Source organism: Ranitomeya variabilis, chromosome 2 (genome assembly GCF_051348905.1).
Source record: "Ranitomeya variabilis isolate aRanVar5 chromosome 2, aRanVar5.hap1, whole genome shotgun sequence".
Taxonomy (NCBI): domain Eukaryota; kingdom Metazoa; phylum Chordata; class Amphibia; order Anura; family Dendrobatidae; genus Ranitomeya; species Ranitomeya variabilis.
This window is the reverse complement of record NC_135233.1, coordinates 182,908,299-182,920,947: the sequence shown is the minus strand read 5'-3', so window position 1 is coordinate 182,920,947 and position 12,649 is coordinate 182,908,299. Positions and strand designations below refer to the sequence as shown.

At 47.8% G+C, this 12,649-nt stretch overlaps 1 protein-coding gene across 1 annotated transcript in view; it reads right to left on the bottom strand.

Moving 5' to 3' along the window:
• Positions 1-12,649, bottom strand: part of THBS2 (thrombospondin 2) — a 471,688-nt gene that overhangs the window by 37,844 nt on the left and 421,195 nt on the right. The gene's annotated exons all lie outside the window — the stretch shown is intronic.

The window sequence follows — 12,649 nt, the reverse complement described above, 5'->3', positions numbered from 1 at the left end:
CTCAAGGAGGGGGCACCGAACCCTCACCAGATCCACCAGGGCGACCAGGATGAGCCCTATGGAAGGCACGAACAAGATCAGAAGCATGAACATCAGATGCATTGACCCAAGAATTATCCTCCTGGCCGTAACCCTTCCAGTTGACCAGATACTGGAGTCTCCGTCTGGAAACACGAGAGTCCAAAATTTTCTCCACAACGTACTCCAACTCACCCTCAACCAACACCGGAGCAGGAGGCTCAACTGAAGGTACAACAGGTACCTCATACCTGCGCAATAACGACCGATGAAAAACGTTATGAATGGAAAAGGACGCAGGGAGGTCCAAACGGAAAGAAACAGGATTAAGAATCTCCAATATTCTATAAGGGCCGATGAACCGAGGTTTAAACTTAGGAGAAGAGACCCTCATAGGGACAAAACGAGAAGACAACCACACCAAATCTCCAACACAAAGCCGAGAACCAACACGACGATGACGGTTGGCAAAACGCTGAGTCTTCTCCTGGGACAACTTCAAATTGTCCATAACCTGCCCCCAGATGTGATGCAATCTCTCCACCACCGCATCCACTCCAGGACAATCCGAGGATTCCACCTGACCGGAGGAAAATCGAGGGTGAAACCCCGAATTACAGAAAAACGGGGACACCAAGGTGGAAGAGCTGGCCCGATTATTGAGGGCGAACTCTGCCAATGGCAAAAAAGCAACCCAATCATCCTGGTCAGCAGAGACAAAACACCTCAGATATGTCTCCAGGGTCTGATTAGTCCGCTCGGTCTGGCCATTAGTCTGAGGGTGAAAAGCAGATGAAAAAGACAAATCTATGCCCATCCTAGCACAGAATGCCCGCCAAAATCTAGACACAAATTGGGTACCTCTGTCAGAAACAATATTCTCAGGAATACCGTGCAATCGGACAACATTCTGAAAAAACAGAGGAACCAACTCAGAAGAAGAAGGCAACTTGGGCAGAGGAACCAAATGGACCATTTTAGAGAAACGGTCACAGACCACCCAGATGACAGACATCTTCTGGGAAACAGGCAGATCTGAAATAAAATCCATCGAGATGTGTGTCCAAGGCCTCTTAGGAATAGGCAAGGGCAACAGCAGTCCGCTAGCCCGAGAACTACAAGACTTGGCCCGAGCACAAACGTCACATGACTGCACAAAGACTCGCACATCTCGTGACAGGGAAGGCCACCAGAAGGATCTTGCCACCAAATCCCTGGTACCAAAAATTCCGGGATGACCTGCCAATGCAGAAGAATGTACCTCAGAGATGACTCTGCTGGTCCAATCATCCGGAACAAACAGTCTATCAGGCGGACAACGATCCGGTCTATCCGCCTGAAACTCTTGCAAGGACCGCCGCAGATCAGGAGAAACGGCCGACAAAATTACTCCCTCCCTAAGGATACCTGTGGGTTCAGAATTACCAGGAGAGTCCGGGTCAAAACTCCTAGAAAGGGCATCTGCCTTAACATTCTTAGAACCCGGTAGGTATGACACCACAAAATTAAAGCGAGAAAAAAAATAAAGACCAGCGCGCCTGTCTAGGATTCAGGCGTCTGGCAGTCTCAAGATAAATCAAATTTTTGTGGTCAGTCAATACCACCACCTGATGCCTAGCCCCCTCGAGCCAATGGCGCCACTCCTCAAACGCCCACTTCATGGCCAAAAGCTCCCGATTCCCAACATCATAATTCCGCTCTGCGGGCGAAAATTTGCGAGAAAAGAAGGCACAAGGCCTAATGACGGAGCAGTCGGAACCTTTCTGCGACAACACTGCCCCAGCTCCGATCTCCGAAGCGTCAACCTCAACCTGAAAAGGCAGATTCACATCAGGCTGACGCAACACAGGGGCAGAGGCAAAACGGCGCTTAAGCTCCTGAAAGGCCTCTACAGCATGAGGGGACCAATTAGCAACATCAGCGCCTTGTCTGGTCAAATCAGTCAGTGGTTTAACGACATCCGAAAAACCAGCAATAAATCGGCGGTAAAAGTTGGCAAAGCCCAAAAATCTCTGAAGACCCTTAAGAGAGGAGGGCTGAGTCCAGTCACAAATAGCTTGCACCTTGACGGGATCCATCTCAATGGAAGAGGGAGAAAAAATATACCCCAAAAAGGAAATCTTCTGGACCCCAAAAACGCACTTAGACCCCTTCACACATAAAGAATTAGACCGCAGAACCTGAAAAACTCTCCTGACCTGCTGGACATGAGAGTCCCAGTCATCAGAAAAAATCAGAATATCATCCAGATATATTATCATAAATTTATCCAGAAAATCGCGGAAAATATCATGCATAAAAGACTGGAAAACTGAAGGGGCATTAGAAAGACCAAAAGGCATGACCAAATACTCAAAGTGGCCCTCGGGCGTATTAAATGCGGTCTTCCACTCATCCCCCTGCCTGATCCGCACCAAATTATACGCCCCACGAAGATCAATTTTAGAGAACCATTTAGCACCCTCTATACGAGCAAACAAATCAGTAAGCAATGGCAATGGGTATTGATACTTAACAGTGATCTTATTCAGAAGCCGATAATCAATACATGGTCTCAAAGAGCCGTCTTTTTTTGAGACAAAGAAAAACCCAGCTCCCAAGGGAGAAGAAGATGGACGAATATGTCCCTTTTCCAAAGACTCCTTTATATATTCCCGCATAGCAGCATGTTCCGGCACAGACAGATTAAACAAACGACCCTTTGGATATTTACAACCCGGTATCAAATCTATGGCACAATCGCACTCACGGTGCGGAGGTAACGACCCAAGCTTGGGTTCGTCAAAGACGTCTTGATAATCAGAGAGGAACTCAGGGACTTCAGAGGGAATGGACGACGAAATAGAAACCAAAGGTAAGTCCCCATGAATACCCTTACATCCCCAGCTCAACACAGACATTGCTCTCCAGTCCAAGACTGGGTTGTGAGACTGCAACCATGGCAATCCCAGTACCAAATCGTCATGTAAATTATACAGCACCAGGAAACGAATAATCTCCTGGTGATCCGGATTGATACGCATGGTTACTTGTGTCCAGTATTGTGGTTTATTATTAGCCAATGGGGTGGAGTCAATCCCCTTCAGAGGAATAAGAGTCTCCAAAGGCTCTAAATCAAAACCACAACGATTGGCAAAGGACCAATCCATAAGACTCAGAGCGGCGCCAGAGTCAACATAGGCGTCCGTGGCAATGGATGACAAAGAGCAAATCAGGGTTACAGACAAAATAAACTTAGACTGAATGGTGCCAATGGAAACAGACTTATCAAGCTTCTTTGTACGCCTAGAGCATGCTGATATAACATGAGTAGAATCCCCACAATAGAAACACAATCCATTCTTCCGTCTAAAATTCTGTCGCTCGCTCCTGGACAGAATTCTATCACACTGCATACTTTCTGGCGTCTTTTCCATAGACACCGCCAGATGGTGCACCGGTTTGCGCTCCCGCAGACGCCTATCAATCTGAATAGCCATTGTCATGGACTCATTCAGACCTGCAGGCACAGGGAACCCCACCATAACATCCTTAACGGCATCAGAGAGACCTTCTCTGAAAGTTGCCGCCAAGGCGCACTCATTCCACTGAGTAAGCACAGACCATTTACGGAATTTTTGGCAGAAAACTTCAGCTTCGTCTTGCCCCTGAGATAGTGCCATCAAAGTTTTTTCTGCCTGAAGTTCCAAATGAGGTTCCTCATAAAGCAAGCCCAAGGCCAGAAAAAACGCATCCACATCGCGTAACGCAGGATCCCCTGCTGGCAATGAGAAGGCCCAATCTTGAGGGTCACCCCTGAGCAAGGAAATCACAATCCTAACCTGCTGAGCAGGGTCTCCAGCTGAACGAGACTTCAGGGACAAATAAAGCTTACAATTATTTCGGAAATTCTGGAAGCTAGCTCTATTCCCTGTGAAGAACTCCGGCAAAGGAATTCTCGGCTCAGATACCGGAGCATGTACCACAAAATCTTGTAAATTTTGTACTTTCGTGATGAGATTATTCAAACCCGCAGTTACACTCTGGAGATCCATTATTGTCAGGTGCACACAGAGCCATACAGAGATTAGGAGGAGAGAGAGAAAAAAGACTGCAGCAAGGCAGACTGGAGGAAAAAAAAAAAAAAAAAAAAAAAAAAAAAATTCCAGCAGACTTCTTATAACTCTCCTTTCTCAACCTGGGTCTTTAACACTTCACCGGCCGGTCAAACTGTCATGATCTCTGCAAGCAGAGATCATAGCAAGCCTATAGAGGGACAAGCTCTCGGAAGATGGAACTATACTGACCATGAACTAAGCCTGCCGCGCAACTAGAAATAGCCAGGTAGCATTTCCTATTTATAGCTAGATGCCCAGCTCTGGCCTAAGACCTAAATAGCTAGCAGAGGGAAATATAAGACCTGGCTCACCTCTAGAGAAATATTCCAAAGAAGACAGTAGCCCCCCACATATAATGACGGTGAGTTCAGATGAAACAACAAACGCAGCAGGAAAATAGTCTTAGCAAATTTGAGGTCCGCTTACTAGATAGCAGAAGACAGATAGTATACTTTCATGGTCAGCAGAAAAACACTAACAAAACACCATCCAGAGATTACCTTAAACTCTGGCATTAACTCATAACGCCAGAGTAGCAATCCCTGATCAACGAGAGCTTTCCAGACACAGTAACAAAACTTCAGCTGTGAACTGGAACAAATAGGCAAAACAAAACCTGGACAAAAGTCCAACTTATCTAGTAGTTGTCTAGAAGCAGGAACAAGCACTGAGAGGCATCAGATAACATTGTTGACCGGCAAGAAACCACCAGAGAAATGAGCTTAAATAGCGACACCCACTACTGATGGAACCAGGTGAAACAGGAAAGAGGATGACAAGTCCAATTCCACAAGCGGCCACCGGGGGAGCCCAGAATCCAAATTCACAACAGAAAATGTAGAGTCCCTGTGGGTGGAGTTAAGGGGAGGGGGAAAAAATAATAAATTACTGATACGGGTTTGTTATAAATCTCCATAAATAATGGAAGCAATGGAGAATATCCTCGTAAAGCAAATAGATGAAGCTGCGACTCAAGGAGAAGTCATTATTATGGGGGACTTCAACTACCCTGAAATAGATTGGGGAACAGAAACCTGCAGTTCCAGCAAAGGTAATCGGTTTTTGACAACTATGAGAGACAATTACCTTTCACAACTGGTTCAGGACCCAACAAGAAGGGGGGCACTGCTAGACCTAATATTAACCAACAGGCCAGACCGCATATCAAATATAAGGGTTGGGGGTCACTTGGGGAATATTGATCACAAAATAATAATTTTCGTGTATCCTTTAATAATATGTGTAGTAGAGGAGTGACAAGGACACTAAAGATCAGGAGGGCAAATTTCCAACGGATGAGAGATGATCTTAGTGCAATTAACTGGGACGATATCCTGAGACATAAAAATACACAAAGAAAATGGGAGACGTTTATTAGCATCCTGGATAGGACCTGTGTAGTGTTGAGCATTCCGATACCACAAGTATCAGGTATCGGCCAATACTTGCGGTATCGGAATTCCGATACCGAGATCCGATACTTTTGTGGTATCGGGAATCGGAATCGGAAGTTTCCATTGTATGGTTCCCAGGGTCTGAAGGAGAGGAAACTCTCCTTCAGGCCCTGGGATCTATATGAATGTGTAAAATAAAGAATTAAAATAAAAAATATTGATATACTCACCTGTCCGGAGGCCCCTGGACATCACCGCTGGTAACCGGCAGCCTTCTTTGTTTAAAATGAGCGCGTTCAGCACCTTCCATGACGTCACGGCTTCTGATTGGTCGCGTGCCGCTCATGTGACCACCACGCGACCAATCACAAGCCGCGACGTCATCCCTCAGGTCCTAAATTCCCTTCTAGGAATTTAGGACCTGAGGGATGACGTCACGGCTTCTGATTGGTCGCGTGGCGGTCACATGAGCGGCACGCGACCAATCAGAAGCCGTGACGTCATGGAAGGTGCTGAACGCGCTCATTTTAAGCAAAGAAGGCTGCCGGTTCACAGCGGTAAGGTCCAGGCTGCGTTGGAGAGGTGAGTATATCAATATTTTTTATTTTAATTCTTTATTTTACACATTAATATGGATCCCAGGGCCTGAAGGAGAGTTTCCTCTCCTTCAGACCCTGGGAACCATCAGGGATACCTTCCGATACTTGAGTACCATTGACTTGTATTGGTATCGGGTATCGGATCAGATCCGATACTTTGCCGGTATCGGCCGATACTTTCCGATACCGATACTTTCAAGTATCGGACGGTATCGCTAAACACTAGACCTGTGCACAGTATATACCGTATGGGAATAAACATACTAGAAATAGAAGGAAAAAAATATGGCTAAATAGAGCTGTAAGGGGAGCAATAAGTGACAAAAAGAAAGCATTTAGAGAATTAAAGGAAGTAGGTAGTGATGAGGCATTAAATAAATACAGAAAATTAAATAAATTCTGTAAAAAGCAAATCAAGGCAGCAAATTGAGACAGAGAGACTCATTGCCAGAGAGCGTCTTAAGACACTTCCGCTGCTTCATTGTAAGGTCCGGGGAGGAGGGGGCGGAATTTCGGCTGCGCATGCGCGGTCGAAGATGGCGGTCCCGACGCACAAAAAAAGTTACATGTAACTTTTTTTGTGGCGGCGATGCGCCAAAACACGACGCAACCATCGCACGACGGTTGCGACGTGTGGCACTGCGTCACAATGCGCCGGTAATGTAAGTCTATGGGGAAAAAATGCATCCTGCAGACAACTTTGCAGGATGCGTTTTTTCTCCTAAACGACGCATTGCGACTTCCGCCGAAAAACACTAGTGTGAAAGTAGCCTTACTTTTTCAATGTAGAATTGGCTGGAATTGAGATCGGACGCCATGTCGCGTTTGGAGAGCCCCTGATGTGCCTAAACAGTAGAAACCCCCCACAAGTGACACCATTTTGGAAACTAGACCCCTTAAGGAACTTATCTAGATGTGTGGTGAGCACTTTACAACCACAAGTGCTTCGCAGAAATTTATTAAGTAGAGCCGTGAAAATAAAAAATCTTTTTTTTTTCCTCAAAAATGATATTTTAGCCTGCAATTTTTTATTTTCTCAAGGGTATCAGGAGACATTGGACCCCAAAATCTGTTGACCAGTTTGTCCTGAGTATGATGATACCCCATATGTGGGGGGGCACTATTTGGGCACCCATCTGGGCACGGAAGGGAAGGAGCGCCGCTTGGAATGCAGACTTTGATGGGATGGTCTGCGGGCGCCATGTTGCATTTGCAGAGCTCCTGATGTACCTAAACAGTAGAAACCCTCCACAAGTGACCCCATTTTGGAAACTAAACCCCCCAAAGAGCCTATGTAGATGTGTGGTGAGCACTATGAACCCCCAACTAGTGTTGAGCGATACCGTCCGATACTTGAAAGTATCGGTATCGGAAAGTATCGGCCGATACCGGCAAAGTATCGGATCCAATCCGATACCGATACCCGATACCAATACAAGTCAATGGGACTCAAGTATCGGATGGTATTCCTGATGGTTCCCAGGGTCTGAAGGAGAGGAAACTCTCCTTCAGGCCCTGGGAACCATATAAATGTGTAAAAGAAAGAATTAAAATAAAAAATATTGCTATACTCACCTGTCCGACGCAGCCGGGACTTCAGCGAGGGAACCGGCAGCGTTGTTTGTTTAAAAATCGCGCTATTACTTGGTTACGTGAATTCCCGGCTTGTGATTGGTCAGGTCGGCCATGTTGCCGGGACGCGGACCAATCACAGCAAGCCGTGACGAAATTACGTCACGGCTTGCTGTGATTGGTCCGCGTCCCGGCAATATGGCCGCCCTGACCAATCACAAGCCGGGACGTCACGGGAGGCTGGACACGCGCTCATTTTAAAATGGGCGCGTGTCCAGCCTCCCGTGACGTCACGGCTTGTGATTGGTTGCGCCGCGATCAACCAATCACAAGCCGGGAGGCTGGACGCGCTCATTTTGAAATGGGCGCGTGTCCAGCCTCCCGGCTTGTGATTGGTTGACCGCGACGCAACCAATCACAAGCCGTGACGTCACGGGAGGCTGGACACGCGCCCTTTTTAAAATGAGCGCGTTTCCAGCCTCCCGTGACGTCACGGCTTGTGATTGGTTAATGGCGGCCATGTTGCCGGGACGCGGACCAATCACAGCAAGCCGTGACGTATTTTCGTCACGGCTTGCTGTGATTGGTCCGCGGCCCGGCAACATGGCCGCCCTGACCAATCACAAGCCGGGACTTCGCGTAACCATGTAAAAGCGGGAATTTTAAACAAACAACGCTGCCGGTTCCTGCGCTGAGGTCCCGGCTGCGTCGGACAGGTGAGTATAGCGATATGGCCGCCCTGACCAATCACAAGCCGGGACGTCACGGGAGGCTGGACACGCGCTCATTTTAAAATGGGCGCGTGTCCAGCCTCCCGTGACGTCACGGCTTGTGATTGGTTGCGCCGCGATCAACCAATCACAAGCCGGGAGGCTGGACGCGCTCATTTTGAAATGGGCGCGTGTCCAGCCTCCCGGCTTGTGATTGGTTGACCGCGACGCAACCAATCACAAGCCGTGACGTCACGGGAGGCTGGACACGCGCCCTTTTTAAAATGAGCGCGTTTCCAGCCTCCCGTGACGTCACGGCTTGTGATTGGTTAATGGCGGCCATGTTGCCGGGACGCGGACCAATCACAGCAAGCCGTGACGTATTTTCGTCACGGCTTGCTGTGATTGGTCCGCGGCCCGGCAACATGGCCGCCCTGACCAATCACAAGCCGGGACTTCGCGTAACCATGTAAAAGCGGGAATTTTAAACAAACAACGCTGCCGGTTCCTGCGCTGAGGTCCCGGCTGCGTCGGACAGGTGAGTATAGCGATATTTTTTATTTTAATTCTCTATTTTACACATTTTAACATTAATGTTGTTCCGATACCCGATACCCGATACCACAAGAGTATCGGAATCCCGGTATCGGAATTCCGATACAGCAAGTATCGGCCGATACCCGATACTTGCAGCATCGGAATGCTCAACACTACCCCCAACTGCTTCACAGAAGTTTATAATGTAGAGCCATGAAAATAAATAAATCATATTTTTCCCCCCAAAATGATTTTTTCACCCCCAAATTTTTACTTTCACAAGGGTAACAGGAGAAATTGGACCCCAAAATTTATTGTACAATTTATGCTGAGTAGGCTAATACCCCATATGTGGGGGGGACCACTGTTTGGGCACATGGCAGAGCTCAGAAGGGAAGGAGCACCGTTTTGGAATGCAGACTTTGATAGAATGGTCTGCGCGCGTTAGTTGCGTTTGCAGAGCCCCTGATGTACCTAAACAGTAGAAACCCCCCACAAGTGACCCCATTTTGGAAACTAGACCCCCAAGGAACTTATTTAGATATGTGGTGAGAATTTTGAATGCCCAAGTGCTTCACAGAAGTTTATAATGCAGAGCCGTGAAAATAAAAAATATTTTGTTTTTTCCACAAAAAAAGACTTTTAGCCCCCAAATTTTTATTTTCTCAAGGGTAACAAGAGAAATTGGACCCCAAAAGTTGTTGTCCAATTTATCCTGAGTTCGCTGATGCCCCATATGTGGGGGTAAACCACTGTTTGGGCGCACGGCAGAGCTCAGAAAGGAAGGAGCACCGTTTGACTTTTTGAGCGCTTTCGTGTTTGGAGACTCCCTGATGTACCTAAACAGTGGAAACCCCCCAATTCTAACTCCAACCCTAACCCCAACATACCCCTAACCCTAATCCCAACCCGATCCATAATCCTAATCACAACCCTAACGATAATCACAACCCTAACCCCAAAACAACCCTAATCTCAACCCTAACCATAACCCTAATCAAAACCCTAAATCCAACACACCCCTAATCCTAATCTCAACCCTAACCTCAAACCCAACCCTAATCCCAATACACCCCTAACCCTAATCCCAAACGTAACCCTAATGCCAACCCTAACCCTAATACCAACCCTAAAACTAGCCCTATCCCTAAGTTTAGCCCCAACCCTAACCCTAGCCCTAACCCTAGCCCTAAATTTAGCCCCAACCCTAACCCTAGCCCTAAATTTAGCCCCAACCCTAACCCTAGCCCTAACTTTAGCCCCAACCCTAACCCTAACTTTAGCCCCAACCCTAACCCTAGCCCCAACCCTAGCCCTAAGGCTACTTTCACACTTGCGTCGTGTGGCGTCCGTCGTAATCTGTCATTTTGGACAAAAAACAGATCCTGCAAATGTGCCCACAGGATGCATTTTTTTGCCCAAAGACTTGTATTGCCGATGGATCATGACGGATGGCCACACGTCGCGTCCAGATCCGTTGTGTTTTGGCGGACTGTCGTCACAAAAAAACGTTCAATGTAACTTTTTTTGTACGTCACATCCGCCATTTCTGACCGTGCATGCGCGGCCGTAACTCCACCCATTCCCCCCAGGACATAGACTGGGCAGCGGATGCATTGAAAAACTGCATCCGCTGCCCACGTTGTGCACAATTTTCACAATATGCATCGGTACGTCAGGCCAACGCATTGTGATGGCCCTGTACTGACGCAAGTGTGAAAGAAGCCTAACCCTAGCCCTAAACCTAAATTTAGCCCCAACCCTAACCCTAACCCTAAATTTAGCCCCAACTCCTCTAGCTGCCGGCCGGCAGATCATTTTCTTACCGGATGAAGAAGCCGACGGGCAGGAGGGGACACAGGAGGACCCAGGGACACCGGTAAGTATGATAGGGTCCCCGAATCCCCCTATTTCTCTGTCCTCTGATATGCGATCACATCAGAGGACAGAGAATCACACATCGTTTTGGGGTTTTTTGCGGCCGCTGGTAAACAGTTAATTACCGGCGATCGCAAAACAGGGGTCAGTAAAAACCGACCCCGATCATGTTCTTTGGGGTCTCGGCTACCCCCGGCAGCCGAGACTCCAAAGATCTTCTGGGTGCCGGCCGGCGGGCGCACTGCGCATGTGCCCACCATTTTTTGGCCGGAACAAGATGGCGGTGGCCATCGGGAGCCACGAGGAACACCGGGGGAGACAGGTGAGTATCAGGGGGCGATCGGGGACCCCATTTCTCTGTCCTCTGATCTGCGATCACATCGGAGGACAGAGAAATTAAATGGGAAATTGCGTTTTTTTTGTGACCGCCGGTAAACGGTTCATAATCGGCGATCGCAACCCGGGGGTTGGTAAAAAGCCGCCGAATCATGTTCTCTGGGGTCTCGGCTACCCCCGGCAACCGAGACCCCAGAGAAAATCCGACTCTGGGGGGCGCTATTCACTTTTTCCACAGTGCCATTAATTAACGGCGCTGTGGTTTAAGTACCCTTAACTGCCACCGTTAAAAGGCGTATCGGCGGTCGTTAAGGGGTTAAAGCTGTAGAGAAAGCATCAGGGAGAGCTCTGTTTGGGAGCAGCTGCTCGTCCATGCCACTGGCCTGAACTGTGAATCTTCAGGAGCACACTGCAAATCAGAAAGTCGGAGGGCACAGGGCAGTGCACTCCTAAAGAAAAGATGAGACAAAAACCTGCTATATTTCCTTTCTTAATAGTCCAGCTTTATATGTTTATTTATGATATTTACTATATAAACAGATTAAAACATCTACCATATTTTTCGGACCATAAGACACATCCCAAATTTTCAAAGAAAAAGGAAAGTAAAGGAAAATAAGGAAAAAAAATGTGTAAAATGGGGGTCTGTCTTACAGTCTGAATTCAGCTTACCGTGGGGGGGGGGTTCGGCACAGATGGAGGAGTGGTCACAGGGGTTGTTCGGTGGTCCAGGCTGGTGAGGTGGTGCTGCTCTGTGGTGTGGCCAGGCTCCACCAGCATTTTGCAACAGGTGTTCTGTGGGGCGGCAGTGCTCTGTGAGGCAGCGGAGCTCTGGGGCGGCGGACGCTTGTGGGGCGGCAGTGGCCTGCTGGGCGGCGGTGCTCTGTGGGATGGGGGCAGTGGTGGCGGTGGTCTGTGGGGTGGCGGGGCTCCACCGGTATTTTGCGAAAGCCTGGAGGCCCGTGCAGATCTTTTCCTGCGATGAGGTGGACTTCTGTGCTTGTTTTCTGTGCTACTGGGACAGTAGAGCTACAGCAGAGCATTGGGTGAAAAGTGAATCGCCTCAGCGACAGAGTTTGGCATCTGGCGATAAGAATGTCATCCATGATCCTCTAGTGGATTGGAAGGACATTGTCTTTCCTCCCTTACACATAAAACTTAGATTGATGAAGCAGTTCGTCAAAGCTCTCAATCACAGTGGAGAATGCTTTAACTATATATGTTCAACTTTTCCTGGTCTTAGTGGAGAGAAGAAAAAGGCTGGAATATTTGATGGACCTCAAGTAAGAACACTTATGAGAGACCCAAATTTTATCACATCAATGAATGAGACAGAAGAAAGAGCTTGGAATGCATTTTGTAATGTGGTGCAAAATTTTCTAGGGAATAAGAAAGCAGACAACTATGAAGAGATTGTGGAAGAGCTACTAATGAGTCTGCGATCTGCGAATCTTGGATGTAGAATGAGTATCAAGATTCACAATTTACACAGCCATTTAGACTTTTTC